The sequence below is a fragment of the Anabrus simplex genome, chromosome 2, assembly GCF_040414725.1.
Source record: "Anabrus simplex isolate iqAnaSimp1 chromosome 2, ASM4041472v1, whole genome shotgun sequence".
Taxonomy (NCBI): domain Eukaryota; kingdom Metazoa; phylum Arthropoda; class Insecta; order Orthoptera; family Tettigoniidae; genus Anabrus; species Anabrus simplex.
The window spans coordinates 316,590,702-316,616,790 of NC_090266.1; the positions used below are offsets into that span (position 1 = coordinate 316,590,702).

At 37.7% G+C, this 26,089-nt stretch overlaps 1 protein-coding gene across 3 annotated transcripts in view; it reads right to left on the minus strand.

Annotated features, from left to right (window-relative positions):
- The window catches only part of LOC136864089 (high mobility group protein I), an 84,542-nt gene that overhangs the window by 36,784 nt on the left and 21,669 nt on the right, over positions 1–26,089 (minus strand). The gene's annotated exons all lie outside the window — the stretch shown is intronic.

Consider the following 26,089-nt stretch of genomic DNA (forward strand, 5'->3'; position numbering starts at 1 on the left):
AGGCCTAAGTCCTGGATCTAGTTCAAGTTTCTGGCATCATATAAAGCTGCAGATAAGACATGCAACCCATCTAGTTAACTTGCTGCAGGGATAATACAAGTTCAGGAGCAATTCCTCTGAACTGGATTCTGGCACAGGATTTGAGAATTTTCTTCATGTTTGATATCTAACACCTACAGTGGAACCTTGATATCTTGAATCACCCCAGGAGCTAAATTTTAATTCGAGTTATCGAAACTTCGAGATATAGAGAATACCTTATTTTAAGCATGTATAGCAATTGAATCATATGTATCTCTGGGATTATACTGAATACATCACTTTTAACAGTATTTAAGGGAAGGTGGTACAACATGGGACAAAAATACATGTTTTGCCTCTTTAAAAATTTTAGTTATTTGAAGTATAAGATTTCAGTAATTATATTGATAAAAGTCGTTTCTAACAGCTCATATCGTACTTAAATGTCAAATTGACACTTGCGGTTATGCCCACCTATTCAACAAGGAACGCATATTTTTGAAACGAAGTCTGTAATTTCAAACTTCACGGTATAGCAGTGCGATCTGGTGGCTTATCTTTGTTTCCACAGCGCATAGCAACTGTTTCCCCTCGTCAAATGTTTGTTTGGCCCCGTTTGGAGTTGTTTACTGATACCATATGTTAGTTTGTTTTGGTAGTGAATTAAAACACAGAGAATGCCTCGTTCCAATAGAATTTTTAAGAAAGATACTGGAATAGGTGGAAGGAAAGGACGTAGGCCAACATGTGAAACGATTTGTAATCAGGAGGCTGGTAGTGAAAATGATGCAGTTTTGACATAGAATGAGGGGTATGCAGGTTAATTGAGGGTTCTGAGGGCTTTAGCACTGAACCAGGTTAAAACGTGCAAAAGATTTGCAATGAAATTGATATACTAAGGATACCACACTTAAATAAGCATACAGTAAGTTCCACCTTTTCAATACATTTACAATGTTATCTGATGTTTACAACATTATTTATTACAAAGCTGATGATGGTGTTAAAAATTGTACACTGAAACATGTCCTGTAATTTGTAATATATAATGTTATAAACATCAGATAACATTGTAAATGTATTGAAAAGGTGGAACCTACTATATGCTTATTTAAGTGTGATCTCAGTTCATTACGGATAAAAACATGAAATTCCTTACGCTTAATTAATACTAAGGATAAAAAAATAAAATCAGACAAACAGGCCCAGGTGGTAACCAGAAAGACAAAGGTGAAGAGATCATGTGAATATGCCAAAACTGACCCAGATGATCCAGTTTATGGGCCAGGAATGCACTGAGGTATTGTTCATATTTGTTTCAATTCATCTCAAAGCACATATTTTTAATCTTAATATTCCTTTTTTCTTTAAATCCAGTCTAGTTAGGAACTTGAAACTTGCACCACATCATCTTCATGGAGTTGAAAGTATACAGAGTTCATATGATACTTGCCTTCTATATTTTCAAAATAATGGTTATTCAAATTATTTTTTAACAAAAATAGACCTCTAAGAAAATAACATTGAAGAATTTACTTGTGGGTTAGTATTTATAAAACCAAACTTGAAGTGTTCACAAAGCTTCATTCCTTAAGCATGGTAAATCCTATTAACTTCTATGCAATGGTATTTTTGCAATATGTGCAACAAACTAAGCATTTTGCCTAACATCTCTAGTTATTAGAAATGCACACACTTGTAGAGCATTGTATGCGTTACCTATCACTATAGTGACACAGTATTGAACAACTAATATTTCTAGTTGAGATATCTCATAGGAAATCTTATGACAGAACCATTTAGAAATTTCTGTCATCAATCACTACTGATCTGCATTTCAGGCAGTGGTCAAAATGGCAGATTCCCTGTCTGTTGCTTATTTAAGGACCCTTCTTAAACGATTTCAAAGAAATTGGAAACGTATTGAACATCTCCCTTTGTACGTTATTCAATCCCTAACACCTTTCCCACCCTTTCCTACTTTTAAAGACACCACTCAAACTTATTTGTCTACTAATGTCATTCCACACCATCTCTGGAAAGGGCAAGATACGGGGCCTGTTTTTAACGAGAGAACCACAGAAGAGAATTAACAGAGGAGAAACTTGCAGATATCCAAGCAAGAACAATCCCCATACTCAAGGCCCTGGGGAACTAAATCAGACTTGTATGTAAAATTTCAGAGACAGAGATGCATGTGGGTTTTTAAATTTTAACATCTGCTTCACGTCGCACCAACAAACGTAGGTCTTGTGGTGACGATGGGACAGGAAAGGACCAGGAGGGGGAAGAAAGTGACCATGGCCTTAACGTACAGCCCCAGCATTTTCCTGGTGTGAAAATGGGAAACCACAGAAAACCACCTTCAGGACTGCCGACAGTGCGGTTTGAACCCACCATTTTCGTATGTTATCATTTTCATGCCGATTTTCCAGTTTCAGTAGCACTAACTTTCTTGTGGACACTTCTACCTAGGCCTAATCAACAGCTACAAACTGTGTTATATACTTTTATTCTATCTCATTTACATACGAAGGTGGTTTGAAAAGTCCGTACAAAGTCCGAGAGATGGCACCACCGGTGCGTATCGAGGTCATGTTTAGTTAGTAGTATCTCTTGAATGAACGCACACCAAGTTTCAGCCATATTGGTCTTTCTTTGTGTTTGGCATTCCTGTGAATCAAGGAAGTCGAGGGATTTTCAAGAAATGGACGAAAAAGAATTTTGTGTGGCGATTAAACATTACTTTATGAAAGGCAAAACGCCTCAGGAGACTAAAGAGAAACTTGATAAACATTATGGCGACTCTGCACCTTCGATTAGAACAGTTTATAAGTGGGTTTCAAAATTTTCGGACTGGCCATATGGGCACAAGTGACGCTGAACATTATGGATGGCCTGTGGAGGTTATGAATCCAGAAATCATTGATCAAATCCATAATATGGTGATGAATGACAGAAGAGTTAAGGTGTGCGAGATTGCTAGTGCTGTGGGTATCTCGACTGAACGGGTACATAATATTTTGCATAAACATTTGGACATGAGAAAGTTATCCGCAAGATGGGTGCGCGATTGCTCATGCTTGATCAAAAACTGAATCGTGTGAAGTGTTGCAAGGATGGTTTGCAGCTGTTCCAGAAGAATCCCGAGGACTTTAAACAATGTTTCATCACTATGGATGAAACATGGATATATTACTATACTCCTGAGACCAAACAACAATCTAAACAATGGGTTACCAAGGGGGAAACTGCACCAAAAAAGGCGAAGACCGTTCCTTCGGCCGGAAAGACTATGGCAACCGTCTTTTGGGATTCGCGAGGGATAATCCTCATCGACTATCTGGAAAAGGGTAAAACTATTATAGGTGCATATTATTCATGGTTATTGGACTATTTGAAAACCGAGCTGCAAGAAAAACGCCCGATATTGGCCCACAAGAAAGTCCTTTTCCATGACGACGCACCAGCACACACCTCAACAGTTGTGGTCGCAAAATTAATGGAAATAGGATTACAACTCGTTTCACATCCCCCCTATTCTCCAAACTTGGCTCCCTTGGACTACTATTTGTTCCCCAATTTGAAGAAATGGCTGGCAGGACAAAGATTTTATTCAAACGAGGAGGTGATTGCAAACACCAATGGATATTTTGCAGACTTGGACAAATCCTATTATTCGGAAGGGATCAACAAACTAGAACATTGTTGGACGAAGTGTATAAGCCTAAAAGGAGACTATGTCGAAAAATAAAAAAGGTTTACCCCAAACACTTTAGTAGTTTTTATTTTTGCAAGGACTTTTCAAAAGCTCCTGGTAAGAGCTAGTTTCAGTCTATAGATTAGACCATTTTTAGCTATAACGATAAACTTAAGAACCATACATTACAAACTATAAAAAATGATAAGTTCTATATTATAAAATTTACATTCCTTGGTGATGTCTTCTAGAATTAAAAACAATTTAAATGTCCATTTGCAATTTTATAAAATCTTAGTTGTCCTGCAAATTTGTGAAAATTTACTATTTAAACCTTACTCTTCACTATGTTTTACACAAATTTTAATAACTATTAAAGTTTTGTGCTACTCAACTGTATCTTGAAAGTAGCCTCTTGATTTACACGATAATGATGCCAATGGATAAGTGTGAATGTGTAAAACATAATTATGTAAAATATAAAATACTAAGAGGCAACAATCTCAACATTTTTTTTTTATTTGGATACATTCATTTTAAATGGTAACAGTTGAGTGGTACCTAAGGTAGAAGTCCTCGAGAAATTTGTTTCACGAGTCACATGTACCAGCATGAACAGGCCATGTTTTATTATTGGATTTGCAAAATGAATTTTGTGAAAGGAACCTGCAATGAAATATACACCGAACTATTGTACGTTGTGTAAAGAAATATATAGGCCTATTCTAAATTTTATACTTACTCTTTCATTGTGTTGACCTTCTTGCCAGTATGTTACAAGATGACCAAATGCCTTCTGTTGTACGAGGCTAGATTCTAACGTAGGTGGAACAGGCAGTCAAGTTGTGTTACATTGTGATGATAGGGGTGAGAAGGTAGGGAGGAGGCGCTCATGTCGACTGATGTGTTTTTCAACTCTACTGCGATACTCAAGTACAGTATAAAGAGTTTCAATTGAGTACATTTTTTGGGGTTCATTCTAATTTAAACCCAGATTTAATTTACTATCTAGTATCACGAAGGATTTCTTTATTTTCCTGTGTGAAGCATGTATGTATGTATAAATCAATAGTTTAAGCTTAATTCTGGAATGTGTTTTCTGAATAAGGTACCCTCCTACTTTGTGATTCACGAGGGTAAGTTCTCTTCATGAGCTGCTGAAGCTATTTGGGGGAGCTGGGGAAGCCCAACTGCTCTGTAGCACTTAGCAGTTCAATACTGAACAGGAGAAAGTCTCAGTAAACTCATGAAAATCATTTTTTTTTGGCTTTTAATTAATCCAGTTAGATTTCGTGAAGGAGAGTGGAATCTCAAAATCTGAGTTAGAAGAATGTCCTTTAGATTGCGAAATAGGAAGGGCCTAATTTTTAGATAGGGGACAGCGTGCCATCCTGGTCTAGCCCGGTAGTAGTGTGTGTCTGTCTTGAGGAATATCTTGTTAGTGCAGTACATGAACATTCTACTAATTTTCAATGATTTTAATGTCTTGAAAATATCAGATGCACATTTTTCTACATTGTGAAGGGTTATTCTCATTCTCTCACCACTTCTTTATAAACACTTTGCAAAAATAATCTCCCGCTTTGATACCTCGACTCTTGATGCCAAATAAGAACCATGACAGGGAAAGGAAACATTTGCAATAAAAAGCAGTTGTATTGTAAAACTTGAAAGTTTGTAACAGTATTTATGCTAAGACTAGGTAAATTAGTTGGAGACAACACAAGCACTAACTTCGGTGGCCCATCTCATGATGATCATGCTTGTTGTTGAAAGGTGCCTAAGAGACCTATGGTGTTCATCACGTAAGTGTACTAACCACAGGGACTCTTGCTATCCCGTGGTGTTCCTCACATAGTGGGTACTAATCGCAGGCAATGCAGAACCATGGTGTCACCCACCCAGGTTGTTGCTCATATAGTGGTACTAATCACAGGTACTGCAAAAGTCGAAAGCACACACTGTCGCTACTAATCGCAAACCTACTTTGTACCTAACATCGTGGTACTACGCGCAAGTAAATGTGACCCACGGTGTTCCCCATATGGTGGTACTAATTAGCAGTCTCATGGTTCTAATGTGATCATCCCTTGGTTGCCCCTTTTAGTTGCCTGTTATGACAGGCAGGGGATACTGTGAGTGTATTCGTCTGTGTCCCCCACCCACAGAGGGTGGTGGGCCATCTCAGGAAGCTTCTAAAAAAATTTATTCCATCATGCAGAAGACTCTTGGGAAATAGATTGTTGGTGTTGGTTGCACATTGTTGTAAATTGACTTTTATAGTTTTAGAGCTTGAGTATTCCAAAAGTTCTCATCTTGGATATACCAAAGTTCTTGGTTTCAGTACAAGGTGGCTTTCTTTGTTACCTTCCATTCAACAAGTTATAAGTTTAATCCATCCCTAAAATCATATTCTAATTACAAAGCAGGTCTCCAACTGTAATAAAAGAGTTCTTTGATGATCCCTTGCCTGAGGTGTGGTTAAATTTTGTGCATACTCCAGTAGCAAATTTTTTGCAGTCATCTTCAGTTATCAGATAGCACCATATTATTTTGGATGCTTGTGAACTACTATAGGATATCAGCAAAAAGCTCTCGAAGAGGTTAGACTGTGTGTTTGCACCCTCCGTTGTTCAATCTAAACGAAATTACCATGAAATTGTTGGCTTAATTAAAGTTTCATATTTTAAGAAAAATGTTTAAACATTTCACTCTACTTCCTTGTAATACTTAAGACCAGTTGACTTTTCATTTTCCTGAAAAGTGTGTTCATATATACAGATCTTAATTCTGAGTTTGAATGGAGTGATGCAGAAAGGTCATTAGATTTTGTACTTAAGAACATGTGTGATAACATGCTTTTCTCACAAGATTATTAAGTCAGAGAATGTCACAGTTACTAAGGAATGGTTTTCGATGAATACACCAATTTGTGACATAGATGGAAATATTCATTAACTTTGACGAGAGGGTTATTGGCTTCGGGAATATAGGTGATAATGTAGAATTTATGTTAAGCTCGCCTGCTACAATTCTGGACGACTGAAAAATCCAGGTTAAAGCCTGAAAATGCAAAGCACATGCTAATTGCAAGGTGTAACTTTGATTATAAATGTAGAGTTTTATGACATACTGCTTGGAAATTGAAAAGTTGTTGAAGCCAATTCATTCTAGTGGTAAGTACTAATGTCTCTTCCCCCCAAAACCTCTTACTCATACAAAACTTGATTTGGTGAAGGGCTTGGGACTCAAAAAAAGAAAAAGAAAGAAAGCAGCACAGGTTCTGGGGAGCAAGGGCTTGGGACTCACATCTCAGCAAAAATAATTTACCTGCACACAGTAAATCATATTCAGTCTACAGAAATCTTGATACAGTCTTACAGGAATTATTTGTCGATGACCGTTTAATGGTGTTCTGCAAAGACATTGCCAGATTAGTTACAAAAATAGGAGCTCAAAAGTATGACGAAGCAATGGATGTTATTTATAGACTCTTCCAAGTTTGAAAGCAGTAATACTACACGTTGGAAATGAGCTAGCATCAATTCCAATTGCGTATTGAGTACACTTTAAAGACATCATATACCATGAAACTACTTCAAACTTGAAGTATGAAGATGTCTTGTTTAAAGGGGTCTAACAGCTAGGCCATCAGCCCCTAATGGTATGAGGTGCAACGAAATGAAACGATAATTAAAACTTTAAAATGTATCCACTGACTAGAATCTAAAATGAATGATAATGAAAAATGACCATGATTCCAAATCAATTGGTGGATCCAATTCACAATGCCTTATTTTCTGAGATGCTTGTTGTCCAAAGGGGTCCAAAATCCATGTCACTGGCCCTTCATAATGGTATTAATCACTGGTAAAGTAACCCATATAGTGGTACTAATCACAGGTAACGTTAACTCCTGGTGTTCCTCACATATACTACTCACAGGCAACACACTCATGGTGTTCTTCACATGGCAGTACTAATCACAGGGAAAATAGAGTCAAGGTGTTCCTCGTATAATACAAATCGCAGGCAATGTAAACCCATGGCACTCCTCCCCCAATGGTAATAATCACAGATCCACAGTGTGTCTCACATTGGAGTTAATTCCAGGTAATATAGACCCATGGGTTTCCTCACATAATGGTACTAATAACAGGTAGTTCCAAACCCACCATAACTTGATTGCCCCTTTTAGCTGCCTCTTATGACAGGCAGGGGATACCGTGGGTGTATTCTTCGCCTGAGTACCCCATCCACAGGGTGGAGAAATATGCAGTCAGAACACCAGTGGCTGGTATGTAGCAACATCAAAATGATTGGCATACTTCTCAGCCAGCAAACAGGGTACACCAAGATGCCTTGCTATATGTGTGAATGGGACAGCAGAGCATATCATGAGCATTGGAGTAGGAGAGAGCAACCTCAGAGGAAAAACCTGACAGCGGGATCGAAGAACTTTGTAAATGAGCATTTGGTTAATCGAGATCACATTTTATTGCTCCCACTGAACATCAAATTAGGACTGGTGAAGCAGTATGTGAAAACATTGGAGAAAACAAGAAACTGTTTCCAATACCTCTGTAGACAATTCCTAAATCTATCGGATGCAAGTCGAAAGAAGGAATACTTGTTGGACAGGATATACGTAAGTTGATGTCCGATGAACACACTGAAAGTACAGCAGAAATACACAGCAAGCTTGGAGAAGTTTAAACAATGTTGTGCTCCGTTTCTTTGGCCAGAATAAGCAGCCCGACTGCAAGGAAATAGTGGAAGGTATGCTACAGTCATTCAAACAGGATACACGTTTCCCTAAAACTACATTTTCTAATAGCAGACAATTTGGAGAACACATCACAGGATCAGGGCGAATGGTTCGATAAGGAACTTAAAACTCTGGATCATTATCATGATACTCGACTACTGCTGGTGTATCACACGGGAAGGAGACACACACAAAGGACATCAAGCGTTCACTCACGGTCAAACGTAAACTGAAGTAATACCTCCACCCGGTAGGTGTCCAAATCATCATAATTGCTTCTTGTGTCTCATGTTATTTCTTTAAGCATTTTGTTGTTCCATTTTACCTCCACCTTGCTGCAAATGGTTACCAACTTCATTGGGTACAGATTTTGACGGCAATGGTGCAAAAACCTAACATGCTGTAGAGAAGCAGACAGCGCAATCGATTAAGTCAAATTCATATTTTCAAACACCCCAGACGAAAAATCAATTTGTCGACCTGTGTAATAGGTTAATCAAATTTGGCAATTCTTTTTAATTGAAACATTACTTCCTTTGTTATAGCAACCAGAATTCAGAGACATTAAGTTTTATGTTGTAGTGAGTAATGTACAATTTGTTGTAGGCTTTTTATGCTCTGAATCAATTACAAGGAACAACAAAAATCTGCAATAAAGTTTGCAACTAGACCACATGCTGCTTTTTGTCACCCTACATTAAACACAATTTATTTTTAATTTTTAAATTTGGCCTTGGATCTTTAGAGGTTAACCTCTCTTGCAATCTCAGAAAATGAAAACTTAAGACTGAAAAAAGTTTAAATAATTTATCCCCTTACACACCCTCCTATCTCAATATTTCTTGAGTGAACATAAGACACACGTCAACTGTTTTCCACAGTGTCTGCTTCAATTCTATCCCCTTAATTCGAAGCATAATACCCAGAAGAAAAAATCCACCAACAATAACGATGTGAATTTCCTTCTGTACGACCAACAAAACAGGGCATGGGGTAAGATTGTTGCCTGCAGTAGCTGGAGATGTCTCGGATCAACTGATTCATGTGTTGTGACTGGCATGTTCATATTGTGGTGCATTATTAGCAAAAAAGACCCGAATGTGGTGAGCCACTGTTAGCTATCCACACTGTACGCTCCTGAAGAGCAACAAGTTCCAACTGACAGATGGAGAAATGAGAATTTTACCATTTTACGATGTGATAGGCCAATATTTAACAGAATTAATATTTTTTTTTACCTACACTGAGGTATGAAAGCCGGAATAGCCCGCGAACGCCCAGGGAAGCAGTATAGTTGGCTACCCACGGCGCACACGGGTGTAGTTTTCGTATAAGAGAGAAATGAGGCCTGTGTCAGAGACAGAAGCTGGGAGAATTACCTAACTCAATCCCGCCAGTAGAAGAGCAGGAGATATGACTTTAGATGTGCAAATTCGCCAGCCAATTGTTGCTTGCGAGAGTAAAACACTAGTGTTATGTAAATTTACCAAATGTCTTTAGTTGAAAATCTCATAACGGTGCTCTGACTAATACTCACATTTTTATGAAGCATGGTAACTGAAGCTTACTTGGCACAGAGAAAGGAATGTTTGTTGAGGATCTAGGAAGTCTCACTTGGAACTTAAAGGGGTGCGTGATGTGAAGAGGGGGACTGTTGAACTCTTAACGTAGTAATGGGTGCGTCGTCTGAACATATAAGAGTGACCGTAGACAATAGAGAGAATTGAATAAGCTAGTCTTGCTTCAAACTAAGAATGCAAGTGTATGTAATAATGTGAGGTAGACTATTTTGATTGAATGAATAAGAAGCGAGTGAACGGAATCGATCAGGGAGCTGCAGGCAACAGTAACTTGAAATCAGGCGCCCGAGTGATTAAGTGTTACTATAGATGGACTGAGCTTCAACTAGCTTCACTGAAACATAACAGTATTTTCAACTCGTGTTTCAGTATTGGAAGTTATACATTGAATTCTCAACATGCACTGATTGTAGTAATCGGTAACCCGACTTCAAGAGGAATAGATAGTCATATTCAAGTTGATCCGACTACAGAGAAGATCCACCCACAGAACGAGTCCGGCAAGAAGCAGCCAACAACCGTGGACCCCGCCGAGTCGACCCGAGGACCTGTGATGACGGACGTTGCTAGTGCGGCAATTGCTTAAAGCGGTCCAGAAGGATGAGTGACTGTCCCATCATGACAGATAAGTTTTGAACACCGTTTCTAGCATGGGTTAGGAAGAGTTAGGAGTCGCACTTGTAAATATTAATCTTAGTTATGCCTTATAGCAGTTTTCATTGTTTGGTAATTGTAAATAGGTCTGGGACCATTGCATGTGTTATCTCAGTGGTTCTAGCTTAGTAGGGATTATGTTGGACAAGGATAATGCATTAGGTCTGTTCCACTTCCATGTAATATTAGGTTATTCTTTTCTCCGGATTATAGAGTCAGACATTTTGGCCAGCAATAGTTTGAAATCTGTAAAACTTAACACGACACTTCAAGACCAAGCACCCAGAGCATGTGAGTAAACCTATAGATTTTTCTAAGCATCACCAACAACAATTGGAAGTTGATTTCAAATTCCTTCAAATTTCATTGCTTACTGATATTATGGCTCTAATGTAATACTTCTTGTTTTTCTCACATGCCTGAGACTAATTATATTGCTAAAGGAAAAATAGCTAAATATGATGCAGGAAAGGGGGCTAAAGGTAAAATCTCCTTTTGTATAACAGAAGGACGCTCATTACACCTGAAAATTTGAGGAAAAAGTTTTTACCATTCAATTAGTACATTAAAGCCCTAATTCATGAATTCATGGGTGTCAGGAACTAAAACTTAGGTGATTAGCTATTAATTTGAAAAGTTTCTTGTAGCTGCAAGGAGTAGAGATTTTTTAGTCTATGTGGTACATAACATAATTTTAGATTTTGCATAAATCTTTATCGGAATGGCTGTCAATGAGTCAACAGACTCATGAAAATTGGTTAAAATTTCTGATGTGTTTTTATACCATACGGCCTGACTCAATGGCTAAATGGTTAACTTGGCCTTTGGTTCAGGTCCCAGATTCCATTTCTGGCCTGGTCAGTATTATTAACCTTCATTGGTTAATTCCAATGGCTCAGGGCTGGCTGTGTGTGCAGTCTTCATTATCAGAATTTGTGATAGGAAGGTCCACATCCTTGCAGTTGCACAGGCTTAGATGATCTGCCTCAGTAGAGGCCATATGCCATTTAAAATAAATATCACGTGGATGAACAAATCGTAGAAATATAGGAATCTTCTCGTGTTTCTCCACCATTTGGCAAATAGTCAGAGCAGAATGGTGACTGAACTCCATGTATGGGTACAGATTTTGTAGAATTTCACGATCGTGGAGAAATGTAGGGGAGTAATTCCAGGAGATGGTTTCTTTCCCTTTTCTAGTGATATGGGCACAGGACTGACGTACACTTAGGGTGGAGACTGTATGCAACAACCTTTCCAAGGTTTTCTTTTTTGTGTGTGTGAAGAAAACACATTTAAACTCTCGTTAACTACGTGACATTTCCCTTTTTGCTTAAACATTGAACTGCTCACCTGTGCTGTCTGGGTTTCAATTTGTTAAAGTTTTGTAGTCTTATCTTACCTGACGTCCTCATCTTTCGCCCGGCTGGTCAGTCGGTAGAACGACGATCTGCCCGTACAATGGGTCTAACAAATGTCAAAACTTGAAGGAAGGGAACAAATAACAATACGTGATTGAGAATCGAGATAAAGGATGGAATAGTTTAATCTTCAAAAACATAAAATGAAGGTAAAATTAACCCCCCCCCCCCAAAGAAATATCAGAAACATTAACACACTCAGTGCCGTGCATATTTGTTAGGTACTAGCCAAAAGTGCCACTCACTTTTTGTCGGATTTGCAAATCTCTAGAAAAAAAATTCATCACTCTCAATTTACACCCATTCAAAGTTAAATATTTTTCTGTTATATAGAACGAATGTCCCTTTGAATTAATGGCAGTTTATACCTAAAATCATTCATAGTTAAAATTAAAGACATCAGAAATTTAAAAATTTAAAATACAATTGATGAAAATCCACATTTTAAGGCAAACATGTAGTTCTAAAAATTAGTATGACACACTAACTTGTGGTATTCTTTGTAACACAGACCCTTGCCTGTTGTATTGGATAAAACTTATTTGGAGTGATAATATGTCTTAAAAATAAAAATATAAGGTGCAGGTACAGCATCATGAGGTGGGGCATGTTTCGGTCCGGGTAACTCGAAAGTGTGAGGTGGTTGGTATGGTAAATCACTATCATGGGTAACTTCACTGAATAATGTCAGTGTGTGGTATTGTTAATACCAATATTACCGTGAAAATATTCGTTACATTCCGAATTATCTCTAACCTCGGCAATTGGCACTGTTTACAAAATCTTTTTCAGAATAACACTCACTGACTATAACCTTACTAGAAGTATTTTCAACACTATTATGAAGTCCAGTTCATTTTCTGATTCGGAATAATTATCGTCATTCCCTAAACTATGTACGTAGTCAGCTAGACCATCATTATTTGTAAATACGTTGTCTTGTAAGTCCCGCCATCACTGCACAAGATGTGCGGACACAGCCTTCACATTTTTAAAATGTTCGTCACATGAAAACAAACAACTTTATGCGGCTTCTAGTGGTAAATTTGGAGACTACACACCTTCCTTGATAAGAATATATTAATATGTGCTGCCATCTTACGGAAAAGGAAGAGCTGCGACGGTTTCTAAAAAGAGTCTGCATGAGGGACGAAATATCATTCCTGGCACTTTCGGTGAGTTCATGGAGGAAATGATAAATCATCCCTTGGTGCTCAAAGAGTTAAAACAAACAAAAATTTTGAACCAAAAAAGTGTTGAAAGTTGCGTGTCTCAGTCTGAATCTTGTGAAAGTCTTTAACATACTGATAGTCTTAATTAAGAACAAACTGAAGAAGCGAGCCTACAGTTCAGTAAAAAGATTTGAATGCACACATTTTTAGTACATGAAAAAAAAAACTATACATGTGGGATAGACGTGGCTTTAAAATATTGAGAATGTATTCTCTTGTCATGCATATAAAATTAATCTTAGCAGCTTGTTGTTTATGCAAATAATCCTTAGTACTTCTTAGATGGTAGTTACAAGCATCAATGTGAGAAGGTGGTTCCTTTCAACTTCAGTTGATTCAAGATTAATAGCACTATCAACTGATAATGAATCGCCCTATAAACAAAAGATGTTTCAGATACATGGCAAAAGTTGTGTAATTGGTTTAGTGTTAAAGAAACTGTCCTTGGTTTGATGAGTCGAGTCTTCCTGCTGTGGAGAGTGTGATGATAGGTTATCTGCTACTGTTCATGTTTGTGAGAGTTGGCGCTGTGCGGAGTGGAGGGGGATGGGAGAGGAAAGGTTCGAGGGAGGAGTCTCTGGCATTGTGTGTTGCAGGTGGAGTCTATTAGGGTTCTGTTTGCAGATGATCGGAACAAAAGTGTTAACACATTTCGCCTTTCAGTGATCTCATTTAAATTATGGGAAGGGTCTAAATCGATCAATACTAATATATAAGTTCTCTAGAATATTGAGCAGGGGAACTTTTTGTTCTCATCTTGAATATAACTTAGCAAGTTCTACCTGCCTATACAGCGTTAATTTCGTTAGTATGGTTTTGCACCCAACCCAAAACAGCCAATTTCTGACTTTCTGACTTCTGCCTGAACGATGATATATCGAGAAACTGTTGTTAAGACAAAAAAATAACAAGGAAAAGCCTATATCCCATCTGACATTCCGTAGTACTTTAGCAAATGAACTTGCCGAAGTTTCAAGAATAGAAAGACCCCAGCCCAATGGAGTGAATGCAATCATAAGTAAATCTACATTCAAGAAATATGCAGTGCGCCCCCAGAATACCATAAAAATTGCCGACGGTGTATTGAATTTTGCCTGTGAAAGATACTATGTGACATTGTGCTTACTGCAGCACAAAAGCTAAACCAAGGCAAAGCTCTATGCTATGCAAAGCCTGCAATGTAGCACTGAAAGGACTGCTTTACCCCTTTCGATTCCAAAAATGGATAGTTTTATTATGTCTAGATGACATTAACAGTTTTCTTTGGGTATAGGATAATTAAGACCTTTCAGTGAATTGCTGTTTCAAATAATTTTCAGACATTGTTTTAATACTGTTTTATTGAAAAAAAATGTAAATATATACGTGAGCCGGTACAAGGTTGCATTTGACAATTGAAAGTCATGTTGGCACCACTACAAAAATGAAATGAAGAGTCACCTGTCAATCAGAATCACTAATCTACTACTTCGTATGTCAGATAGAGTTATGCGTTTTATTCACGTTAATTTGTATTTTATTCCATATAGTGCTTATCTTTTATTTGCTTACACAAATATAAGTATTTAAAAAATGTTATAAGGTTTAAGAGAGCTACAACATAAATACAAACTATTTTCAGTTGATTGTTATTGGCAATATGGGTAGTATGGTGGTGCCATCTGTAACTAGCTTGACTCCCGTATTGAAGTGTTGCTGTTTTGTCTGTCGCTGCTAGCAGGTGGTCAGGTGTGATTCTCGCGTTTATGAAAGTCTTGTTTTCATTGCGAGATAATCGCAAAATTTTATTTTAATGAATGCAATGTCTTGAAACGGCAACATAGTCGTGAAGCACGAAGTGATAATTCTTTGCGCCGCAGAGTGTGCGTTAATAGTCAGGCATTAGAATTAGTGCGGAGAACTTGTGAGTTTTACGGCAGGGAGAGCAAATCTGTACGCTTCTGTAGCCATCTCTCTGTTCCTGCAGATCATTTTGTGGAACGCATATGTCAACCATCTGGGCTTCCAAAGCATACAGTTATTCAGAGATGTGTTCGCCTCCAAGAGCAGAAGTAAAAAGGGACTGAGGTAAATAGCAGTAGCAGAAACAAGGCTAATATAGGGACTTGTTTCACAGCACTCCAGGAAAGAAACGAATTAAGCTATCTCCTGTAACAGGAATTGTTTCCAGGCTGATGCAATACGAAGACACGAGTACAATTATTTACAGCCCAGTCCCTTCAGTCATTATTATGGACAACGCACCTTACCACTACGTAATAATGGACAAGACCACTACTTTGAGCGCCCGTAGAGAACTCTTAGTGGAATGGCTGCAGTAAAGAAATATCCCAGCGCATATGTGTATGACTAAATTAGTCAACGAGGTAGCGAGGGAACAAGGGCATGAGGTTATGGGCCGATTGCAGAAACGATGACTAGTTTTAAGCCTTAGACATCGTCTACCTAAACAACGTCTAAATCATTCACGATCTTCCATTGCATAAACAATGTTCAGTCGATGTTTAACTAGACATCCCTTAAAGTTTCAATTTTGGTTTGAAAATGGAGACAGAAGTATCTTTCATGCAACTCTTTGCTTGTCGCAACCAATGAAATTCGTCGGTGCGCGCGCCGAACGCTAGTCAGCTGTTTGTCTTCCTACACATTACTCAAATATGGCTGAGCTGACTTGCCCACAGATAAGAGTATCGCTTTGGGTGCAAATTAAATCTCATAATATTATCGACACTAAAGCGACACGCCACCGTACGGGGAAGTGTAGCTTACGCTTTCATTGTTACAGTGAGCGTAATTTACTCATAAATACAGTAGAACTGAGTAATGTAGTGTGTAACAGAGTGTGTTGTACGGGCTATATAGCTTGCATTCTGGAGATCGTAGATTCGAAACGCATCATCGGCAGCCGTGAAGATTGTTTTCCATAGTTTCCCTATTTTTACACCAGGCAAATACTAGGGCTGTTATTATGGCCACGGCACTTTTTCCCCAGTCCTCTTTAAACGATTATCACCACCACTTGCCTTTTTCTGTCTGATAGTTGCCGAAAACCTATGCGATTATATATATGTATATAAATCCCATACAACCTACTTTTTAGTTTTCACTATTATGTGCGTTTACTTGGCAGCAAATATAAGTGAACCTCTCCCGGTTGATGTATATATGTGACAGCCCTCAGATGATCGGGACACGTAATTGTGATATGTATGTAGTCGAAGTGACCTATAATTCCATGGAAAGTACCCCATGTATATAATAAAATATATCGATTGCCAAGAATTTATTCAAGTTGACAGTTACCGGACTGTCACTTTGTCAGTCTCAACAAGTCTCTCGTAAAGCAAAACCTTACTTTATGATTATCTCCCCGTGCATGTCAAATGAATTGCTGCGATTTAGCAGCGGGCGACCCACAGAGAGGCCGTCGGACTAACCTTTCTTCCCGGAATCGTCTCAACATCAGAATACAAATTACGTATTTCACGGTACATAACCTCCGATTGTTATTCACTCCTGTCATTTGAGGTTAAACAGTGCTCTCGGCAGTGTTTAAACATGACCGGTTGGACATCGGTTTTAGACAGTGTATAAGTGATAAATAACGTCTCTGCAATGCGGCAGCCATACTTAGGCATTGTTTAACCGTAGACATCGTCTAAATGCCGTTTCTGCAATCGGCCCTATTAGTTTGCTGCCATACCACTGTCACTTCAACCTCATTGAGTTGGTACGGTATGGGGTGAAGTAAAACATAACGAACACGCTAATAGGTCCTTCACAGTTACTGAAGTGAAAGGACTGTTCTGGGAGAGTATTGCTCGAATGGATGCGGGTTTGTGGATGAAGAAAGTTAGCCGTGTCGCAGCATTCATTACCTTGGTAATAGCAATACATGGCATCATCAGTGACTGTCAGGACTTGATCTCTTACATGATCCGTGGCCTAGACGACGATGACAACAAAGGCGACGGTAGTGATGGCAGTGATCTGGAGGGTATCGAGCCTCTACCCTCGTGAATCAGGTGTGAAAATAAGTTTTCTGAATTTTCGTTAATTTTATAAATTTTACTTGAAACATTTTGTGTTAGCACCGGTGTATATTATTCTAACATTTATTGGTGTATTTAAGCAGATTCTTGTCGGCTGATTTCTTCCGTATTTTCTAAAATCCCGATAATAAGAACTTTGTAGTATATTCATCTCGTATCATTTTGTGTGATGAATAAGCGGCGAGTTGAAAGTTTGATTTTTGTCGGCCGATTTCATTTGTATTTTTTATCAGTACGATGACATTAAAAACATTTCTCCCATGTTTTTAAAAACTCACGTGTCGTGCAGTCAGCAACATCGCTTCGCGTGCCACTGAAGTGTGACCAACATTGTGCTCAGCTGTCATGTGAACTTTACGCCGGCCCACCTATAATTCATTATGTATGTCATTCCATTTTGATAAAAAAATTGAAAAAATATTCCAGTATGAAAATATCAGTTAAGTGGTTATTTAAGTGACTACTATCCAGAAGGGTATGAATAGGGTGCCTGAATTATGGTCATTAAAGTAACCAATAAATTTATATTCGAAGTGTGAAATATGCTGAAGTATACATAATAGATTTAAAATCATAAAATGGGATTTATACTTTTTTTTAAAATTTAGCTCCTTAACCCAACGGCAGCCAAGATCCGATGTAAGCCGATGCTCTGTGAATCCTAAAATTGTCGTGATCCGACAAGATACGATGCTGTCAAGGCCAATTTTCAAGGAAGTTTTTTCAGGTTTAACGCACGAGATGACTTGCGAATGCATGTTGGCTGATCCATGGAATCTAACTACAAGTAAATACCATTTTCACTGGAACAAAGAGAATATAACATTCTTATTTTTAATTTCTTTGAGAGGTTGGCACACGCTGGCCAGGTCATGGACGCCACAAACTTTGCGCGGCAAGTTCCTTTGACACAAGGTATTGCTTTTATTGTGCTTTTCTGTATTATATTGTGAATCTGCACAGGGTAGGATGGTAAAATTTTATTAAGAACACTTGTGTTAAAAATACATTCAGCCTATGTTGTTAGAAAGTGACTGTGATATATCTTCCAGGGATGAAAACATGACAAATATCAGGCCTAATGGTGTTATCCCTCCTCAAATTACTACTAATAATTAACCAGCGAAACACAAGTCACCATGATGACGAACCTAATCTCAATTTTCAATTTCAAAAAACTAAAATCATTTGGACATTTTTAAACAGAGATTTAAAACTGAACATTAAAAGTTCCAGCAAAAATGGTATTTACTTGTAGTTAGAGATTCCATGGATCAGCCAACATGCATACGCGAGTCATCTGTTGCCTTAAACCTGAAAAAACTTCCTTGAAAATCGGCCTTGACAGTATAGTGACATTAACATGTAACAAATAATTATTACTATACCAAATACTAATTCAAATTTGCAAAATCAACTCTGTGTACACAGCTTAGTTATACGAGTCATTGGGTTCCTACTTAAATTTGAGGGCACAGATCACCTTGCCTGGATTAAAAATCCACCGAAATCCCGATAGTTTATTAACTATTCAGGGCGTTATGATTTCCTGATCAGAAGCCCCATCGTATGTTCCAGATATCACTCTCGGCCTCTCAACTGTATTCCACAATTCATGAGCTAGACAGACTACAGGTATTCAACATTAAAATATGTTGCCCAAAATATAGAATAGGGTTCAGATAAACTCGAGTATGGTAGAAACTTACCTCCAACACATTACCAGGAAAAGAACATAACTGGGAAATACAGCTTCATTATTTTTGACAGCAAAATAGCGAGGCTGAATTTTTGAGAATAAAGTGTTTAATAAAATATGTATGCAATGCAGCATTTAATGATCTACACAGCTAACAATTTACACTTTAGAACCACCCCCCTGCAAACATAGTTTACTACAGCTTTACTGTATATTCAACAGCATTCAAATTTTATGCCAATTTCAGATCACACTGCTTGTTTGTTTTGCAATTGCATAACCCATTAAAATTACATTGAGTACATATATGAATGAATAAAAAATACTATAACATGCTCTTACAAACTCCGAAAGTAAAGAATGTTTATAGGAATATCAGCAGCACATTGCTTCCCCTTAGGATTATAGGTCTTAACAGCTGAATGCAGTAGAGGCAACCAAAGAAAATGTTTACCATGCACAAATAGTATACAGCCTGCTCCACTTCTGATTCGGAAATAAAACCATTACATCAGTTAATTTCATCGTTTTTGCTGTTATTCAATATACATTGCTGTAAATTAGATTTTGTAAGTTACACGCATCTAAGTAGTTATATCGAACTAATATTTTATCAGAAATACTTGTGGCCCAATAATAAAATCCTACATGCCTATCTATGGACAAAAGACAAGTTAATAACCACTACCCATATATTTGTCAAAACAAGACCCCCCCCCCCAATCCATCTTCAGTTGTTAAAAGGTTTGAAAGGTGCCCAAAAGGATAGAAGGCTCAGAATCTCAAATCTCTATCCTCCATGACATGGTCAGTGGATCAAAGTGTTCTTTTCCACCTCGCAGGTTTGTTAACCACAACAATGATTTACTTGACATATTTAACAGAATATCCAACTGTACTCAAATATTTCCATCCAGTTAGCTCATTACTATAGAATACAAATTTAGATCAGATTCACATTTCCCTCACCCACACACATTCACTGCACACTCAATATTAAAATACAGCATTAAACCAATGGTCATTCCACTGTAAAATACAAATATTTATAAGATGAAGTATTTTTCAAGTTCTGTGGAACATATTTGCATAATCACAGGCATTTAACAACCATATTACTTCAAAAGCATAACCTATGAGCAGGGACAAGTTACCTCCCTGAAATATATTTATGGAAAATTCTATGGATTATTCAATTCACTAACACAGATGAAGGCCAACAGATAAACAAAAGCCAATAGAATTCTGAAATTCCAGAACAGCACCAGACAGACCAACATTACTTTTACTATACTCCCTCAAGTAGGATAGAAGGCTCTTAAAAATTCAATCTCTATCCTGCATTCTATTGTCAATTGATCAAAGAACTGTTACACAAAAAGAAACATTAGGCAAGTTTAACAGAGACCAATTTGATTTTTTTAAATCTTGTAACAATCTCAAGTGCCTCTTGAGGAAAACAGTTGACAATGCAAGAAAAATTAATTATAAAGGCTAGCTTGACATTACAATCACAAAATGAAAAAATAGGAAATTTCTATGCACGAAGGTAATTACTTTTAGCACCACCAGTAAAATCCCTAGTATGATGAACTATTCAAACCCACCTGTAACAGCTCAATGGCACCAAATATTATTTTAACTACCTGGGACACAGTCAAAACACAAAATTACTAGTCCCAGCTTATCAGAACATTCCATCATGCTAGCCAATGAATGACAAACCATCTCACACACACACACATGAATAAACTAGGAACAGAGATTGCATTTTCCTTGGACCTGTAAAATTCTGGCCCTTACCATTAATGATAACCTAACATACCACCAACTACTTTTACAGATTTCAAAGATGCCGAGGTGGCAAAATGTTATCCCGCAGAAGTTTTGTGCCGGTAAATCTAACAAGTGGCTGACATATTTGAGCGCCTTCTAATACTACCGGACTGAGCCACGATCGAAACTGCCAACTTGGACTCGGAAAGCCAGCCAGCACCTTAGGATGAAGTTCACAACAGATGAAATAAATGTCCTAATATGAAAGTAACTAATTTGATTAACTACTAGTAAACGGACATGCTGCCAGAACAAATCTTGTGCTACCAAGACTCATGCTAGTGTTGGTAGCTTTAATTTGGGAGGAAAAGGGCAAAGATTCCATTTTTTAAAGAAAAACATTTGAACCTGTATTAGTAGATTTGTGGCAAACAAGTCTTATTTGGTATACTTAAACTTGATATTTTAGATGGTGGAATTATGCTCAATTCCTAGCAAATAGTCACACCTCTGTAGCCACTAATAGCTTACGCTACTAGATTTATCACATGCTCAAAGATAAATTATGACCACATTGATCTTCACAATAATGTTCTGGAATATAGAGTCACCAAATTTTTACTTTTTTTCTCTCAGAAAAGCCACATATTTTCTCTAATACACTCTGACTGACAATATTAAAAACATGGATTAACAACGCATGTAAAAAAACTCAGGACAACAATTCCCGATAAAGTATGCTCAAGAGGATTCCACTGTACACCAAAGATAACTCCAACTTAAAAATAGGCTAATCCTGCCCCTCTAATGGTTGCCAAAGTATCAATATATTCATGAATTACTAGCTGGCCACATGAACTGCTGATTACTCCTAAGAATGACCATGTTCTAACCCAGATCAGATAACTTTATCAATGGTTGCAGCAGCCAATAGCAGCACAGCCACCAACTCTGAAGATTTTAATCCTCCTCAGGTCACAATGCACTGCTTTGATAATTACCAGCTTGACAAGCTAGATTTCTTCCATTGCTCTCATTAACGATATAATTTCAGTTACATACATAAAACTAGTAAGTCCATTTTAGTTTTCCTCTTTAAATGTTATTTACATCTTAACTTTTTCTCAAATTCTTTATTTCCAAGTACCGAACTACAGTTCTTGAGCATAATATTGAATAACAATGTTGCTGATTTCACACCCCACAAGCTAATCTTTCTTTCAAGTTTTACAGAGATCATGAAAATGCCAGAAATCGTCGTACATCTCTAATGTCTCATCAAATATAGACACGAATCTGGTATATCTGAGAAACTTCAAATAGCAACAACTAAGCCAGGATGAGCAGCTCAACTTCAGCTCGTCAGGGGCGCGCAGCTGTGAGTTTGCATCCAGGAGAGAGTGGGTTCGAATCCCATTGTCAGCAGCTCTGAAGATGGTTTTCCGTGGTTTCCCGTTTCCTTCCAACTCCTAGCCCTTTCCTATACCATCATCGCCATAAGACCTATCTGTGCCAGTGTGACGTAAAGCCACTAGCACAACTTCAGCTCGAAGCCAGCATTCTACCTTCTAGAACCACTCAAACCAAGTATAACAGTGAAATTTTACAATTATTCACAGCTCAGTGTTTGTTAATGAAATAAACAATTTTCAGCTCTATGTACCCAAGTTTTAAACTATTATAATACATGAGAGCTCAAACTTCTTAAATATTAGTAATTGAAAATGTATCACCTAAAAGACAATGTTGTGAACACTGACCAATGACACTGATGAAGTATTCACACATGAAATTTAACACAGTACCCAACACTCCATTTTTATGAAAGGGTTTAATAAACTATTCTCATATAGCAGCAGGAAGAGATGAAATTGCTTCATGGAGTAATAAGATTAGTGAGGAATTTTGGTAAGGTACCTTCTGATTGGACAAAAGCAGCAGTTGCTGGCGATAGGTATCTCTTCAGGGCCGACTACCGGACTAATGTTTATATTCGTCCGAGTTAATGTGGCAGCAAGACTAAACATGCATCAACATATCTTTTCTAGAAAGTCCACGAGCAGCTGGTTGAAGTAAATGGGAAATAACGTGGTGAAAAGCAAGACCACGGTGCAGAAAGAGAGAAGGTAATGGAATAAAAATTAAATACATTGAAATGTGGAGAACTTTTAAGAATGCAAATGCTAATGGAAAATTCAGACTGGATATAGACATTAACAGCATACAACTTAGGGAGTTTGTCAGAGGTTCAGTAAAGAAGTGGACAAACACAAATTAGAATTCCAGATATTTTAAAACTTAATGCATGAATTCTACCATGTTTAAAAAAGAAACTTGGATGCAAAAATTAGATTTACTCGCAAGTGATTAACTGAAATTATTACTCAAGTGTTACGGTTATTCTGATGTGGTAGCCACGTTACGTTACAGGTCACAATCCGCACATCACTTAACTTCTAGGAAGTCAGCTATGATGGACCTATGACATCACAAGCCAACCTTTTACGTTTTAACCATTTGCCATTCCCCATTTAAAGGCAGATGCCCGGCCGTAATTACCGTGTTTTCTCACAGAGTCCTTTAAATCCCAATAAGCACAGCAGCATAAATACCACCCTTTAAAAGAAAATAACTGGAAGTGAAACGAAGATATAATTTTTTTTTTTGCATTTCATTCCTAAATGATCAGTGCATATAAATGTGTACTCACCCTAATTTTGAATTTCCACATTTTGCTCCTGATGGTATTCCAAAAAGCACCCCATCCTGCACAGTGGTGCTTACATTTGATGTTTGCCTCTCCCAAAAAATGCCCTATTTTTAATTTGTAAACACAAAGCACACACTTTGGCATGACCAGGTATTTTCGCAAGAGAATGAAATAATTTAGGGGATGGACAGCCAATGGGTGAACTACTTTTGCCCCTACGTTTGCAGGACGTGAAGTTCCCAATCAACTGTTGCACCAAATTGTGCCGGAAGTTCAGTTGTCTGTTTCCATGAGCTGTGAGAGCTGGTCGGTTACTCATATCATAAGGAATGAAACTTGACACACACACACACTAATCACAAAATGAAAAATTTCCACCATTTTTAGACAATTGCCCAACCCCGTAGTATTCTCTTTTCTGATCACTTATGTCCACACCACGCAATTTCTATGTCTTCATTGTCTTTACCAGTTTATCGTTTCACTGTACCATCATTCAAAGAATCTGAATTAGTTGACAGCATAAGAACAGTACATTTATCTTGCCAAACTGTTGCTGTTACACCCTCATTTTGCATTTTCCTACATTCTCCCCACTTGAGTTTCAACTGAGCAGGTTTTCCTAAACTGATCAGGCCAACCCTTTCTATTTACCCTTGTCGAACAACTATAGGTGTTATGGGCTAGCAATACTTTCATCAGTTTTGCAAAACTGAAAAAGTTCAATGTGATGCCACTTTCCCCAGTATGACTGTCAGGTGTAAAACCACTTGCTCTCCTAATAATAAATTATGGTCCTGTGTTTCCTTCTTCCACTTATAAATCTCATATTTCAGAAGGTAGCCATTACCACTGCTAGCAATACCCCATGCTTTGATACCCAATTGGTGGGTTTCCCTGGGAGTTACTGTTTCAAGATAAATCTTCCCTTGAAACCTATCATAGCTTCATCTACTGCAAGTTCCCGGCCAGGTGCATACAAAATTCCGAATTCCGTGGTAAGTTGCGAAGCTGGTCTTGCTTTGTACAGAATATCATAATATTCATCTTGTGGTGCTGGCCTGTTTACATGGCTACTTAGCTGTAAATATTGTCCAAGTTTACTAAACCATTTCATTGTCATTGCCTGCCTTACTAACAGGCATAATTATAATTCCTACATATGCCCTTATTTCATCCGAGTTAGTGTCTTGCCAAGAACTAACAAAAGTGCCAGTTTTTCTTTGTAAATATTCGGCATGAATATTCATCCACTGTGCTACTAGCTCATAAAATTCCGATCCCATAAATAATTCAAAAATCTTTTAACTCCTGGAAAGTAAATCGTGATTTGGACCGGCATTGTTTTTCCATATTTTCAGTTCAAAACGAATATTGTGATACCAGATATCACTAGTAATATTTCTTTGTAGACCTGTCAACAAGTTCCTTACAGCTTGCCGAGTCAAGGGAATACAGTGTGGTTTCACAAGACCCTTCAATATATTTCTCAACCCACTTCTAATGAACATGAGTGTGATGAGCGCTTTGGACAGTTCAGCACGGGAGATGGGTGATAATATTCGAGTGTTCACAACCCACCACAAAATGCATACCAATAACATAAATTTACCATAGAAATCCCAATGAACCAATAAAATACTGGAAATTAAAACAAAGCAACAGAATAACAGATTGTTTCGATACCAACTGAGCGTCGTATCATCAGGTAGAAGTTTACTAACGGGGTGCATGTTTAAGAATGAGAAAAGCATAACAGTATATAAGAATGATGTGAAATGATACCTGAAGTAGCACAGGAGGAAGGTCATTTCTTCACGGTGGCCGCGGACCCGCCTTAAGAAGTTTTTTTTACAATTTCAGACACGCCAACTTTCAAAAGTGAAAAATCTGGAGAAATTTGGCAGTTAATCGCAATGTATTACGACATCACTGATGGCAGAACATGTGCAAATTCTTTATAATTCAATACATTAACAATTCTATTTGGCCTAGATATATTTCATCATTTACATGATAATACTAAGTACTGGACATACGTGAACTGTAGGAACATGTGACTTCTCATCCTTCAACATGGTGATCACATTACAACTAATTGTTGAACACACCAGTAGCTGACTTGGCCCTCTTCAGAAACATGGAACTAAATTTTTTGCCCAAAGGACTTGCTTTGCTGAACTGATTTTAAGGTTAAAAGTTTCTCCAAAGTTTTTTCAGACAGCAAGGATCTGAACTGTGTTTTTGTCTTCGTGACTTTGCTAAAAAAAATTTCACATTCTGCATTGCTATGTGGAATTGATAAAATAGCAAGCATCACCTTAGAGTGTGTCTGTACACCATCAGCTGATTTCATCTGACCTACCAATGCCCACTGAACATCAATTCTACCTATTGCCAGGTCTGTTTCTTCGAGCTGAAAGTTACAGAACTGGGAGTCCAGAATATCAATTTCTTTATCCAAATGTTACATTTC